We start from the raw sequence: 12,936 nt of genomic DNA, 5'->3' as shown, positions 1-12,936 counted from the left end.
TGGAATTAATTTATTTAAAACACTTATAATTTTCAAGTCCACATAAATACTGGGTACAAGTTTACCCAGTCTAGAAGGAAATGAACCTTACATTGTCCTTTGAAAATTTTGTTGCTTACCTCAGCAAGTCTCTTTGATTTTAATTCTGTAGACCATTAATTATTTTCTTACATCTGCCATAAGTTTTCTGATTAAGAATTTGGAACTGGAGGTTGATCTTATGGACAAAGCATTCCATTTTTCTTCAATTTATAGAAACTAAAGCCAAGAGAGGTTAAATTTGCAGAAGCAGGTAGTAGCAAAGCCAGACCAGAACCTAGGGATTTGGCTGTTTTGGGGTCTGTTTACACACCGGTCACCAGGGATGTTCACTTTACCATAAACCATGTAGTCATGCCAATTGATCTGAAAATTACCCTTGTCACCTCACATTAACTCAAGTCCAGATATAGAAGAAGCATTAGAATGCACGTGCACCTGCATAGGGCTCTGGTTATTTCTAGAAATGGTTATGAAGAGAGTTCACTTTAATTCTAATGGATGGCATTTTATCTTGATTCTAGGGGAAGTTGTAACCTTCTTACAATCCTGCAATATGAACTCTAGGACTATGCCATTGTGACTTTTAAATCTAGCAGTTGTTTATAGTCTGTGTTATAAGATTTACTGAGAATTATCAAAGGATATATTTTGTATCATTTTGAGATATCCCTGGGTCCAATTATTTCCCCCTTCATACCCACGATGGTTACTACCAAGATAAGTTCTGTTGCTCTTTCTGAGGAAGATAAATAAAAAATACAGATTGCTGTTTGATTAGAAAGCAAACAACCCTATTGAACTGAACTATATTAAAATAAATACCAAGAATATTCATGGGTGTCCTTGTTACAGATTATTTGCCCTAGACTATTATTTTTGTTTGTCTTGTGGCTTATGAGGTTTCCATATATCAGATAAGCCACTTCTTATTGTGAGCCATAGAGGCAGCTGAAAGTGAGCCACTTTGATATGAGTAAGTATATTCTATGGTAAGATTTCATGCTTGTGGAAACTGAGGTTCTTATCTATATAATCGTTACAGTTGTCTTCTTATTTCTGTTGGAGGTAACTTATTTAATGTAATTTGAGGTGACATCAGTTATTTTGATGCAATTGGAAAAGAGTTCTATCTTCTTGACAAGGCCACTTAATTGGCCATTTTGGTCAAATTAGTGATTTGAATGGCTTTTACCCCAACTGAATGCCCTATTTTGGTCAGATTCACCCCCCCACTTCCCATACACACGCCCACAATGTGTGATTGCAAGGGGTTGCAGTGGAGAGAGATGTAATAAAACCACAGTGGCATCCCTTGCCTCTCTTGATCACTTTTAAACCCTTTTGATCCTTACACATATTAAGAATTATCCCTGGAGAGCCCAACTTTCTATTCCTCAGAGAGTTCTTAGTGTCCTTGAGAACCCCCACTGCACTGGGGCTGAGGTCAGTGTTCCTGTGACTAATCACTAACTGAGATGCATGTGTCACCGAGGAAAGCTGTTCTTCAAAGTGAAGTGATTCCTGACATTGGGAAGAAGGAGTTACAAAGCACTGACCTTAAACCTGTAAGAGTAAGAATGTAAGCCCTCTTAAGTAGTTCTCCTTCCTTTGTCTCTGTCATCACATCCAGATATTCACATTTAGGACTCACATTTATAATGTAAATGAAAATAGTAATGATTTACTTACATAAGAAATGCACCAAGGGGCGCCTGAGTGACTCAGTCATTTAAGCATCCAACTCTTGATTTTGGCTCAGGTCAAGATCTCAGGAAAGAGCCAGGAGCCTGTTTGGAATTCTCTCTCTCCCTCTCTTTCTCTGCCCCTCCCCCTGCCTGTATGCAAGTGCACATGTGCCCAGGTGCATACTGTCTCCCTCCCTCCCTCTCTCTCTCTCAAAATAAATAGATGAACTTAGAGAGAGATTGAGAGAAAGAGGAAGGAAGGTAGGAAGGAAGGAAGGAAGGAAGGAAGGAAGGAAGGAAGGAAGGAATAAAGAAAGGCACCAAATTAACATGTTAACATGGCTTCTAAAAGCCTATCACCCTGAGGGTGTCTTCCCACAACCATTTTGTAAGTAATTTGCAGATGAAGTCCCAGATTTATATTGTCACTGTAGGAATAAGACAGGAATAAAATATTCCAGTAACTATGGTGGGAATACAGAGTTTCCCTGTGTTTTCCTTCGAAGGATTACATCATCCTAATAATCAAGGTTTTGAACATCACAGTCATTATGCAACATTTGTTAATATAAAGATAGTGTTTAAGTGACAGTAATTCTTTTCCATCTAAGACATTATCTGTATGTTTTAGATAACGGGGTTTGAAATACCCAACTTGTTAGTATCCACCAAACAAATTCCTCCCTGATCCAGAGGCATTGAGTAATCTGAGAAAATAACTAGATTTTAAAGAGGTGAAGTGAGGTCAGAGAGTTCAGGCCCTGGTGAAATAAATGGCAGAGTAGGCATATGATACAGTTAGAGAGGTAACCAGAATCCAAATCGTTCAGGGCTTTGGAAGTGATAGTAAGGGTTTTGAATTTTTTCCCATGTGTAAGCAATGAGACACCGTTAACACCTTTTCAGCAAGGGAGCGACATTACTTTTGTTCTGAGAAATTTACTTTGCTATGAGGAGAATGCTTTGAAAGAAATCAAAGTGGGAAAGGGTGAGAAATTTTAAAATCAGATGTTTTGGTTCATTTGTGAGATAGTAGCAATTGATTTAGGGTGGTAACAGATAGGAATAGAAATGAGTAGACAAATTCAAGATGTATTTTGTAGGCAAAACTGACCACTTAGAAACTGTGGAGGGTAACAAAGAGAATATGCAGTTACAGCTTCCAGGTTCTGGATTTGTTGCCATATGCTGTGATGCAAGCCGTTTGGGATGGGGGAGAGGGAGATCAGTAGTTCAGTTCTGCACATGTTAAATTTGAGGTGGCTCTGAAATATCCAAGTGAGAATGACAAGGGCATAGCTGAATATATGAATCTGAAATTTGAGAGAAGAATAAGTTGAGTTAGAAATTTGACTGTTTTATCAAAACTTTTAGTTGCAGCAACAAAAGTCAAACATGGCTAGGCTAATTCACCCAAAAAGAGATTAATTTAAAGGATAGGGGGAAGTTCACAGACTTTCTAGGTGTACCCTTTGGCAACAGCCCCCAAAACCACCCTGCAAAAGTTGTCTAGGAAAGACAGCAATACTTTCACCTGGGACAAAGTCATGGTGGCTTGTGACATGGGTAGTACCAGCCTGTATATGCATGCAGGGGACTAAGCAACAGTCTTTTTTCCTCTGTCAAGTGTTTTTTCCTGAAGTACAAAGTAAGAGAATGATTAAGGAAGAATTAACACCAATAATAAAGCCAATTATAAAAACTGACAACTTTTTGCTATATGCCAGGTATGAGATCAAGCACTTCACATGGTATATCATGTAATCAACACACACACACACACACACACACACACACACACACACACACACCATTAGAGGGAAATAATTGCTATCCTTATTTATAGATGAGGAAGTTTAAAAGGGTGACCCATCCAGTATGTGGTAGAACTGTGATTCCAATTTACATAAAACTCTGAACTCATTTTCTGAAGCATGGTGGGTGTTATCAAACATCTGAGAGGCCATAGAAAGTAAGAACTGGTAAGGATCTTGGTTAGGCAACGTGGATGCAATTTCTTGACTTTTGAAAGGGAAGCTTCAATACCGGGGGACAGAAATAGCTACGGAGGGCTGAAAAGTAAAGGAAGATAGGATAGTGAATGGAGAGAGACTTTTTAGGCAACTTGAGAATTTTGGCTTGAGAGTTTTGAGGTCATAGCTGAAGAAGGATCAGGGTATCAAAGGAAGACACTTTTTCTTGTTTCCTCCTCCCTCTTCCTCTCTTACCATCTCTGCCTTTGCCCAATCATCTAATGAACTAATGTACAGTTGAATGCTGATAGGTAAGCCTCTGTAATAAAGAAGAGGCTTAAGGAGGTAGTAAGTGATGTGAGGACCTATGAAGAGGCTCTGCAGCATATGGAGGAGGTAATGATCAGAGTACGTAGAGTGGAGTTGACCTCTAACGGAACACACACTTTCTCTCTTTTAGCTAGAGAGAAATAAAGGGAAAATTTATCTGTGGAATAAAAGTGGCAGCTAAGCTTTATGAGTTTTGTTTTTGTTGTTGTTGTTTTCCAGTGAAGTATAGGGTAAGATCATCAGCTGAGGCAAGAGGAAGGTGGGGATAGTTGGGGACTTAGTAGAGGGGAGAACACAGGCAACAATTGTTGAACACAATGAGAGAGAGCCAGCTGACAGAAATGTAGGGAGGTTTCCAGGCAGTGGTGAAGTCTTTTGAATGTTCTGATCATGAAATTAAAGTGAAACTAATCAGAAAAGTTGTTTTATCCCTCTACCCCAGAAAGAGATTTAAAAGCTGTAATTCTGGGTAGAGTGTGGTAAATGGACTGGGGACTGAGTAAGGCTCACAGCAGAGAGATATCACCATCTTCATATAGAGTAACTCTGTGCTTTGGGAAAATGGCGATTTATTACGACATTGTCTGGGTGTGATCCAGTGGACCCTGGTTATGGCTATCACTGTACAGAACATATGGTTCAGACACTGAGATAGATGCTCCCAATTAAGTGGCAAAACAGGAACATACACAGGCAATTATAGTGCATTAAATGAAATGTACTCACTGGAGAGAGCTTGGGGAGTTTTCTTTGTGAAGTTCTTCCCCCATTTACTTCATCATCTATCTACTGACATACGCCCATTAGCCAATCATCCAGGCTAGTTCTCTCATCACTTTGAGGAATTCATTTACTTTGCATGTATAGAGGTGTATTTTAAAAGTACATTAAGTACTTGGTATTCAGTGTAATGTAAACATTTGGTTAAATAAATAGTGTCAGCTAATATCCTTAGCAGAGAAGTAAGAAAAATAAGCAAATATTTCCATTGTGTTATTTTCCCTTTCCCGAGGATAATTAAACAAGACATTTTGCTTTGATTTAAGTGTTTAGAATCAGAAAAAAACCCTATAAAGTACCTCTGAACCTGAAAATATTTGTGAAATCTGTTCACATTTTCGTTCACGAAGGATCATCATCAGTGCATAACGCTTGCCTTTAACGACCAGCGGTTTGTCTTGAGAACTGAACGTTAAACTGAAATAATTCACTGTGTTACCAATTTGTCTTTCACCACTGTGGGAGTTAGAAGGCATTTGGATATTGGCTGCAACATATAATATTTGTATATACAGCTTTGCAGAATAAGGATGATTCAGGCAGTAGTTGACTCCAAGTGGAGTGAGCTACACACAGAAAACCAATAATTGTTTCCATGAGATTTTGATTGAATAGACTAATTTTCAAGAGGAGAAAAATCATGCTCTTTTGCAGCATGATTTAGGTGCTTGGGGATATATCATTTCTGTCCATGGGAAACATTGCCATATGGCCATGGCATCAGACATTTTTAATCTTTGAAAATTAGATCTTGAAGTAGAAAAGCCAAGGGATGAAGTGAATTCTCACACTTTGTCTGCATTTCTTCCAAAAACTCAATCAGATTATGATGAAAAATAAAGAACATTAATTAGTGAAGAACGAGGCTGCTGTTGATATATACTAATGAGAGTAATTTATGATTAAAAATTTTGAATTCAAGGGGTGCCTGGGTGGCCCAGTTGGTTAAGCATCTGACTTTGGCTCAGTTCATGATCTCACAGTTTATGGGTTTGAGCCCCACATTGGGCTCTGTGCTGCCAGCTCAGAGCCTGGAGCCTGCTTTGGATTCTGTGTCTCCCTCTCTCTCTACCCCTCCCCCACTCACACTGTCTCTCTCTCTCTCTCTCTCTCTCTCTCTCTCTCTCTCTCAAAAAATAAACATTAAAAAAAGTTTTAATTCACAACATAAATGTGTATTAATATTGGAATTTTTTCTAAAAATAAAGTTATTCACAGTGAACCCTTAAGGACAAATTTTGGAATTATAGCATTGATCTAAGATACCACCTAATGTAAGATCTACAATTGACTTAATAATCTTATTTCTGGGAAAGAAGAACCACTATGCTAAATGTACATTATGTTTTTTAACTCATCTCACTTTTCTGTTCATTCATGCACATGATTTTATTTGACTTGATTCTTCTGTATCACAATTAACATTTGAGTCTAAGCCTTCATCATATTCACAGCCTAAATATTCTGCATGATCTTTGGCCTTGGACAGCACAGTGATGAGCTGCTCTCCAAAACCGATGCTTATGATCTTTGTCTCTTTACTTGCCTTAGGACTGACAGAATAATTTTGAAGCATACTGAAGAACACCAGGTTTTGTTTGCATTTCCTATTTGGTTGTACTCACGGTTTCGATTTTTTTCTAATAGAAGTATGTATTGCTGGATATTAAACAGTTCCTCTTGAATAACTGCCAGAAGCTTTAGATGGTTACTGAGTTTTCGTCTCTGATGAAATTCTATGGGTATCTAGAGCTTCTCTTCGTTTTTGAAGTCTTATGGTATATTCCAAGATATTAGACAATTTCTGTTGTCTTTAATTATCCTTCCTCATGTATATTACTGATTTTCTTTGAATAACTATTCATATACGTATGTAGGTATATGCATGTACATAGATACACAGTTTTATTTACCTGTGTATATGTTTTTTTTCTTAGAAATTAGAAAGCACTTGATTTTGGACTTAAAAGATAACGTGAGAGTACATTTACTCCCCAACAGTGAGGCATTGCTTCAAACAATGTTAATAGTAATGACAGCTACCATTTATTGAGTACTTGTTATGTGCTGGATACCTTAGCTCTCTATCAACATTAACTCATTTAATTCTCACACAGACCTTATTGTCACCCCCAGTTTACAGATGAGCCACAGGGAATAAAATAAGTTCCCCATCATCACATGGCTCCTGAGTGGGGGAACCAAAACATGCTTCGGAATCTAGCACCTGTATTCTTGACCACTAACACTACTGCTTCTTAAAGAAAATGTACTTCCTTCAACTCTCTCTCTCTCTGTCTTGTTTGGTATAACAGTGATTTGCTTGAGTGGTTATCATTACATCATCTCTTTGTTGACATTTTAAGTCACAACTAGAAATAAAAAATTAAATTTAAGTTCAAGTGTGCATGGTGCTACCAATGAAAACAACTTGACTGTGGTGACAAATGGATGAGTATCAAATACTTTTAACACAAAGCCAAGGTGTATAAGTTTCTCTTAACACCAATTGTAGGACATCTACTGATTTAAGGAATGTTAATGTGTGGGAAATGTGTGTCTTAGATGCAACAAAACACAGTAATAATAATTAAGAGCTACCATTTATTCAGTGCTTTCTATGCATGGCACATAATGCCACTGCCTACCCAGAATCCACTCATCTGGTCCATTTTCATGTAACCCAGTTTACCTTTGAGATAACAATGTGCTCACAGCTTCCAGCTAGAAGGGTCATGTGACAGTTCAGACCAATGAAATATAGCTAGGAGTCAGGAGGTTTAAGCCTGGGAAAGATTTATTTTCTCCATATAAAAAGGAACAATTTTGCCACAGTAGACATACATTCTACATCCTAGAACAAGTCTCAGATTCTCTTACCTTTGTGCCTCAGTTCATGCTGATGTTTATTTCACCTCCCCAACACTCACCTACCTTCCAGCCTCTGCTACAGGATCTCAGGTCATAGTGGAAAGCGCCCCGGTGAGCAAGTGACCGGGGTATGTTTTTCCAAATCAATTAATCTTGCTAAGCTTTGTTTTTTTTTTTCTCACCCGAAAAATGGGGATTAAAACTATTTATTTGTCAAGGATGTGAGAATTAAATGGAATAATGTCTGAAAACCGCCTCATATGGTACCTGGCACGAAAAGCAGCTTCTCCAAGAAGCTTTCCCAGGGATTGAGCTCTTTCTCCCCCAGGGCTTCTCTGCACCATGCTTATTCCTTGTCTCTGATTATTTTGTTCTTTATTTTGATTAATAGCATCTGTGTTTCCTTTACCAAATAGAGGATGCTTCTTGAAGGCACAGGCCCTCCTCGCTCATAGTATTTACGTTTTTATTGAACTAAAAATATTGTTGTGAGACTTCTGGTTTCCAGTTCCACATATAAGGAGATTGGAAGCCAGAACTCTGTCCTAACACTAAGTAGAAATGTGAACAGACAGAAAATCCATAGTGTTTCTATAATCCATAAGAAAGAGGGGGGCATTGCACAACATGGGGCCCTCAATTGGAAAAACAGGCAAAGTGAAAGCAAAATAACTTTTATTTTTCTTATTGTTAATTGATCTAAGTGATACTTTGTTCAAAATAATAATAGTGACAATATGTATATATGTATACATATACATATATACACACATAATATATATACACACATAAGCACACATATAGAGCATATATACATAGAGAGGGAGAGAGACAGAGAGGGCGATTGTGCATACAACCCAACTTGAATTTATTTCACAGATTTGCAGACCTATCATCATTTGTTTGGGGTTCAGAATAGTTAGATGATCAGTTTAAAATGTTAAAAAAAAATTTTTATTGTTTTAAACATTAAAATGCTTAAAGTTTTTTAAAAAGTTTATTATTTCTGAGAGAGAGAGAGAGACAGAGCACAAGCAGGGTAGGGGCAGAAAGAGGGAGACACAGAAGCAGGCTCCAGGCTCTGAGCTGTCAGCACAGAGCCAGATGCAGGGCTCAAACTCACGAACCGTGAGATCATGACCTGAGTGGAAGTCAGAAGCTTAACTGACTGAGCCACCCAGGTGCCCCTTAAAAGGTTTTATTGAATAGTCACAGATCATTGCTCTAGGGACAAAGAGAGCAAGTGAACAGATCTAAGCTAGAGAAACTCTGATAAAGTATTTCCAATGCTAACAGAGCGCTGTAAAAGTATGATTGAGAATTAACTACAAATTGATGTTGACTATACAGTCCTTCTGCAGTGACAAGGGTAATCAGGAATAAATCAGCTGATATGACATTTTATGTGCATTTACATCAATTTTCTTTTAAAATTAATAATAATAATAACAATAATAATAATACTACAATGTATTGGTCCACACTAGACAATGAAAAACCCTCTTGGTTAGAAGTGATTAAACTTTATGATGACACATTCGGCGGCAGTATGTTGTAGTTATTACGAAGTTGGCATGAGAAGAAGGGAACTAAAATATAACTTGGGGCCTTTCTTTTCCTCATGAGCTTTCCCCACCTGTATATACCTGAGGTAAGGATGGTGAGCGCAGGAGAGAGGGAGAAGGAAAAAAGGGAAGGGGGAAAGCTGTGTGGGAACGTTGTTCCAGAACAACTTCCCAGTTTCAAGAGATGACCGGGATGGCAAAGAGAGTGAATAGTGGGGAGTAGGAGGGGTGCCTGGGTGGCTCAGTTGGCTAAGCTTCCGACTCTTGATTTCAGCTCGGGTCACGATCTCACGAACCATAAGATCATCAAGCCCCGTGGTGGGGTCTGCGCTGACAGCATGGAGCCTGTTTGGACTTCTCTGTCTCCCTCTCTTTCTCTGCCCCTGCCCCATCCATTCTCTCTCACTCTCAAAATAAATAGATAAATAAACTTGAAAAATTAAGTGAAAAGAAAAAAGAAAAGAGGGGAGTAGACACACTGGAGAGAATCCAATTCAGAGAGTTTTACTATTGATTTCCTTTAGGCTCAAAAACTGCAGAAAAAATATGTGTGCACGTCTTAATACCTATCCTCTTATGTCCACACTGAGAGGAAGACATAGAGAAACAGACAGACAGACACATAATACAAATACACAACTTTATACTTAATATGCATAGATATCAGAATAGTTTATTTCTTCTCAGATATCAGTTTACCCCATTGATGTGATTCTAGAAAATAGACTAACTTGCTTTAATCCCAGTTTGAAATAATATTTTCTTCTTGCTTTTCCTGGTTCTCACAAGATTCTCAATAAACACTTTTCCCCCCATGGCAGATGGACTCCAGTGCCATAGTAAATATTTTTCACCTCTCTTCCTCACCGTCCTGTACACTAGAATCTCAGCCATTAATGGCACAAAAGGCTATCTTAGGTTCTGATCAATTTTATTGATACATTATGAAATTCTTTAAAATTTTTTCTGTCTCAGTTGTACTTTTCTGATGAGTGCTTAGGCTCTAAGTGAGGCAATTGGAAAGACTTCATATCCCACATTTCTTCAACTGCTCTATTAGAGCCTGTGTGCTCTGGTTATGTGTTAATAGTTTTCTGACATCTGAAATCACAGCCCCATTTGAGCCACATGGAGTGCTTTTATCTCAAAGGGATTCAGCCTTAAATACAGATGGGCTTGTCGGCATGGTCTAGATGACATTTTTATAACCTATAATGTTCTTCAGCAAGATGTGGTTAATGATCCTTCACATCATCCAACCAGAGAGCCCTGGGTTCCTGGCGGAAGGTCGCGTTCATATCACAGCTTCTGAGACTGCTCAATGCAAACTTATTACAGGAGGAGCGGGCTAATGAAAATGCAGGTATTGCTACATTATTAATTTTGCCATGATTGGTGTTAATATTATTGTCTCCTGTTTGTGCCCTTGTCATGCTACCTTATTTTAGCCTAGTTTTATCTTTTGCTTTTGGAACACCAACCTTGCTAGGCTCGGAGGGAAAGGGATGCCCCCTGCCAGTGCTTCCTCTTGCTTGGCTATAACTCCAAAATGAGCTAGTCCTTCTGGAGAATGACCTGCAGAAGGTTTATGGACCCCCTACTAAGGTAATGAGGCTATTCAGAAAACTATCGTGGGATGTACATTGAAGCCAAGAGATAAGCCTGTGAAATACCTGTGATACATTGTCTCTAAGTCCTTTCTATTTTTCCTATACTCTTCTCAGATTACTCTTCACTGGGCCTTTGGACCACACACTGCTAGCAATAAATTCAATAAATGGCTATTAAGCATCTGCTTGTGTAAGGCACTATGCCATGTGACGAGGGGAATATATCCTTACTTCGTACAGTTCATAATGTGTGAGACACAGATGTACTACATGGTCAGTAAATGTACTTCCATGCAAAATAAAAATTGATGTGATAGAGATGCAAGCAAAGTGCTAAAATGGCATGTGTACAAGAACTTGAAAGATGATTAGGAGTTTGGTAATAGAAGAAAAGACAGATGTAGATTTCAGGCTGTTTGAAGAGCTTGAGCAAGTTTGGGAGACTGGATGCTCTGCCTGGGGACTCTAGTGTGTAGTCCGAATGGACAGTGTGGCTAGAGGACATTGTGCGTGAGACTCAATGACAAGTGAGGCGGAACGGACAGTGCAGTGAGGTCAGCCTAGAGTACAAAGGTGCGCACGGGGGTGCTTGCGATGTCGGGTAAACAAAACTGCCTTCATCCTATTGGCAGTAGGGAGGCTTTGGAAGTTTTGAGTAGCATGATCTGAGTAGTGTTTCAGAGGCATCACTCTGGTTGGTGGAGGATGGCGGGCCACAGTGGCCAATTAGAAAGTTCATGTGCTAGATGAAGTTTCAAAGGCTGTAGTCAAGGTATTGGAAAGAAGGAAAGATATATGAGAGAATTTTCAGAAGTTGAAGATCACGCTTCATGAAGAAAGTGAGATGAATATTCAGAGAAAGAAGGAGAATAATTCCAGAGTATCTAGACTGGAATGTTGTGGACATTCTGTAGTGCCACCTATAAATACAGCAGAGAAGCAGAGTTATGAGGCAGGTAAATGTCATCTTAGGCAGATGCTAATGGTCAGTACTTCACAATTGCTCTTTGGTCCTGCTGCCACTATTTATGGTTTCCCATGTCATTTTGTAGTGCCTTCTTGCCCACCCAGGCTGCCCTTTTAATACTCTGAACTACCTTTCCAGGTAGTACTATTGGGGCACCTGGGTGGCTCAGTCGGTTAAGCATCTGACATTGGCTCAGGTCATGATCTCGCAGTTCGTGAATTCGAGCCCCACATGGGGCTCTGCTCTAACAGCTCAGAGCCTGGAGTCTGCTTTGGATTCTGTGTGTGTGTCTCTCTCTCTGCCCTCCTCCTCTCTCTCTCTCTCTCTCTCTCTCTGTCTCTCTCAAAAATAAACATTAAAAAAATTTAAAGAAACTGACTGTCCATATGCACCACACCGCCAGAATCCTGCACTGAGCTAATTAAAGATAATTATCCAGGGGCGCCTGGGTAGCTCATTTTGTCAAGTGTCCACTCTTGATTTCGGCTCAGGTCATGATCGCACGGTTGTGGAACTGAGCCCTGCACTGGGCTCTGCAGTGAACGTGAAGCCTGCTTGGGATTCTCTCTCTCCCTCTTTCTCTCGGCCTCTCTCAAAATAAATAAACATTTTTTTAAAGGTAAAATTACATGTGCTGATCAACAAGTTTGTAGGTTAACCTCTCAGAGAAGTCCTACTGCACTTTACATGTAACCTTCTGCTTAATCCAAATAATGATGCCAGTCGTGGGAATTTTCTACCTTGTGCTGGAGCAGTAGGAAGATAACTGGAAGAGTCTGGGTCATATAAGGTGCATCATCTCTTTTGTTTATGAATGGAGTTGGCTCTTTATAGAGACATAACCGAGGGAAAGGAAAGTATGAGTAAAATCGAACAGTGGTATTTAGGCAATCCGGGATCACAAAACAAATGTATTTTAGCACCCGTTAATAGCTTATTTTCAAAATGGTAAATGTATCATTTCTTTTAAAATAACATATTCGTTTCTATAAAAATAACATATTCATGTTACAAAAAGGAGTGTGATGTAAAATGCTTCACTTTTTTCAATGTGTACTTCCGTCGGGCAAAAGTGTTGATTAAACCAAACATGAGGAGATAGGAGGAAGAAGG

General features: G+C 39.0%; 1 protein-coding gene and 1 long non-coding RNA gene across 7 annotated transcripts in view; one reads left to right on the top strand and one right to left on the bottom strand.

Annotated features, from left to right (window-relative positions):
• The window catches only part of GRM8 (glutamate metabotropic receptor 8), a 768,989-nt gene that overhangs the window by 595,021 nt on the left and 161,032 nt on the right, over positions 1–12,936 (top strand). The gene's annotated exons all lie outside the window — the stretch shown is intronic.
• On the bottom strand, positions 2,744–5,273 carry LOC123384016. The gene is made up of 3 exons (XR_006594505.1): positions 5,110–5,273; positions 3,262–3,363; positions 2,744–3,040 (listed from the first exon to the last, which is right to left on the bottom strand). It is a non-coding gene; the product is annotated as an uncharacterized LOC123384016 (long non-coding RNA).

This window comes from Felis catus, chromosome A2, assembly GCF_018350175.1.
Source record: "Felis catus isolate Fca126 chromosome A2, F.catus_Fca126_mat1.0, whole genome shotgun sequence".
Lineage (NCBI taxonomy): Eukaryota > Metazoa > Chordata > Mammalia > Carnivora > Felidae > Felis > Felis catus.
Note: the sequence above shows the minus strand (reverse complement) of the source record. Positions and strands in the feature narration are given on the sequence as shown.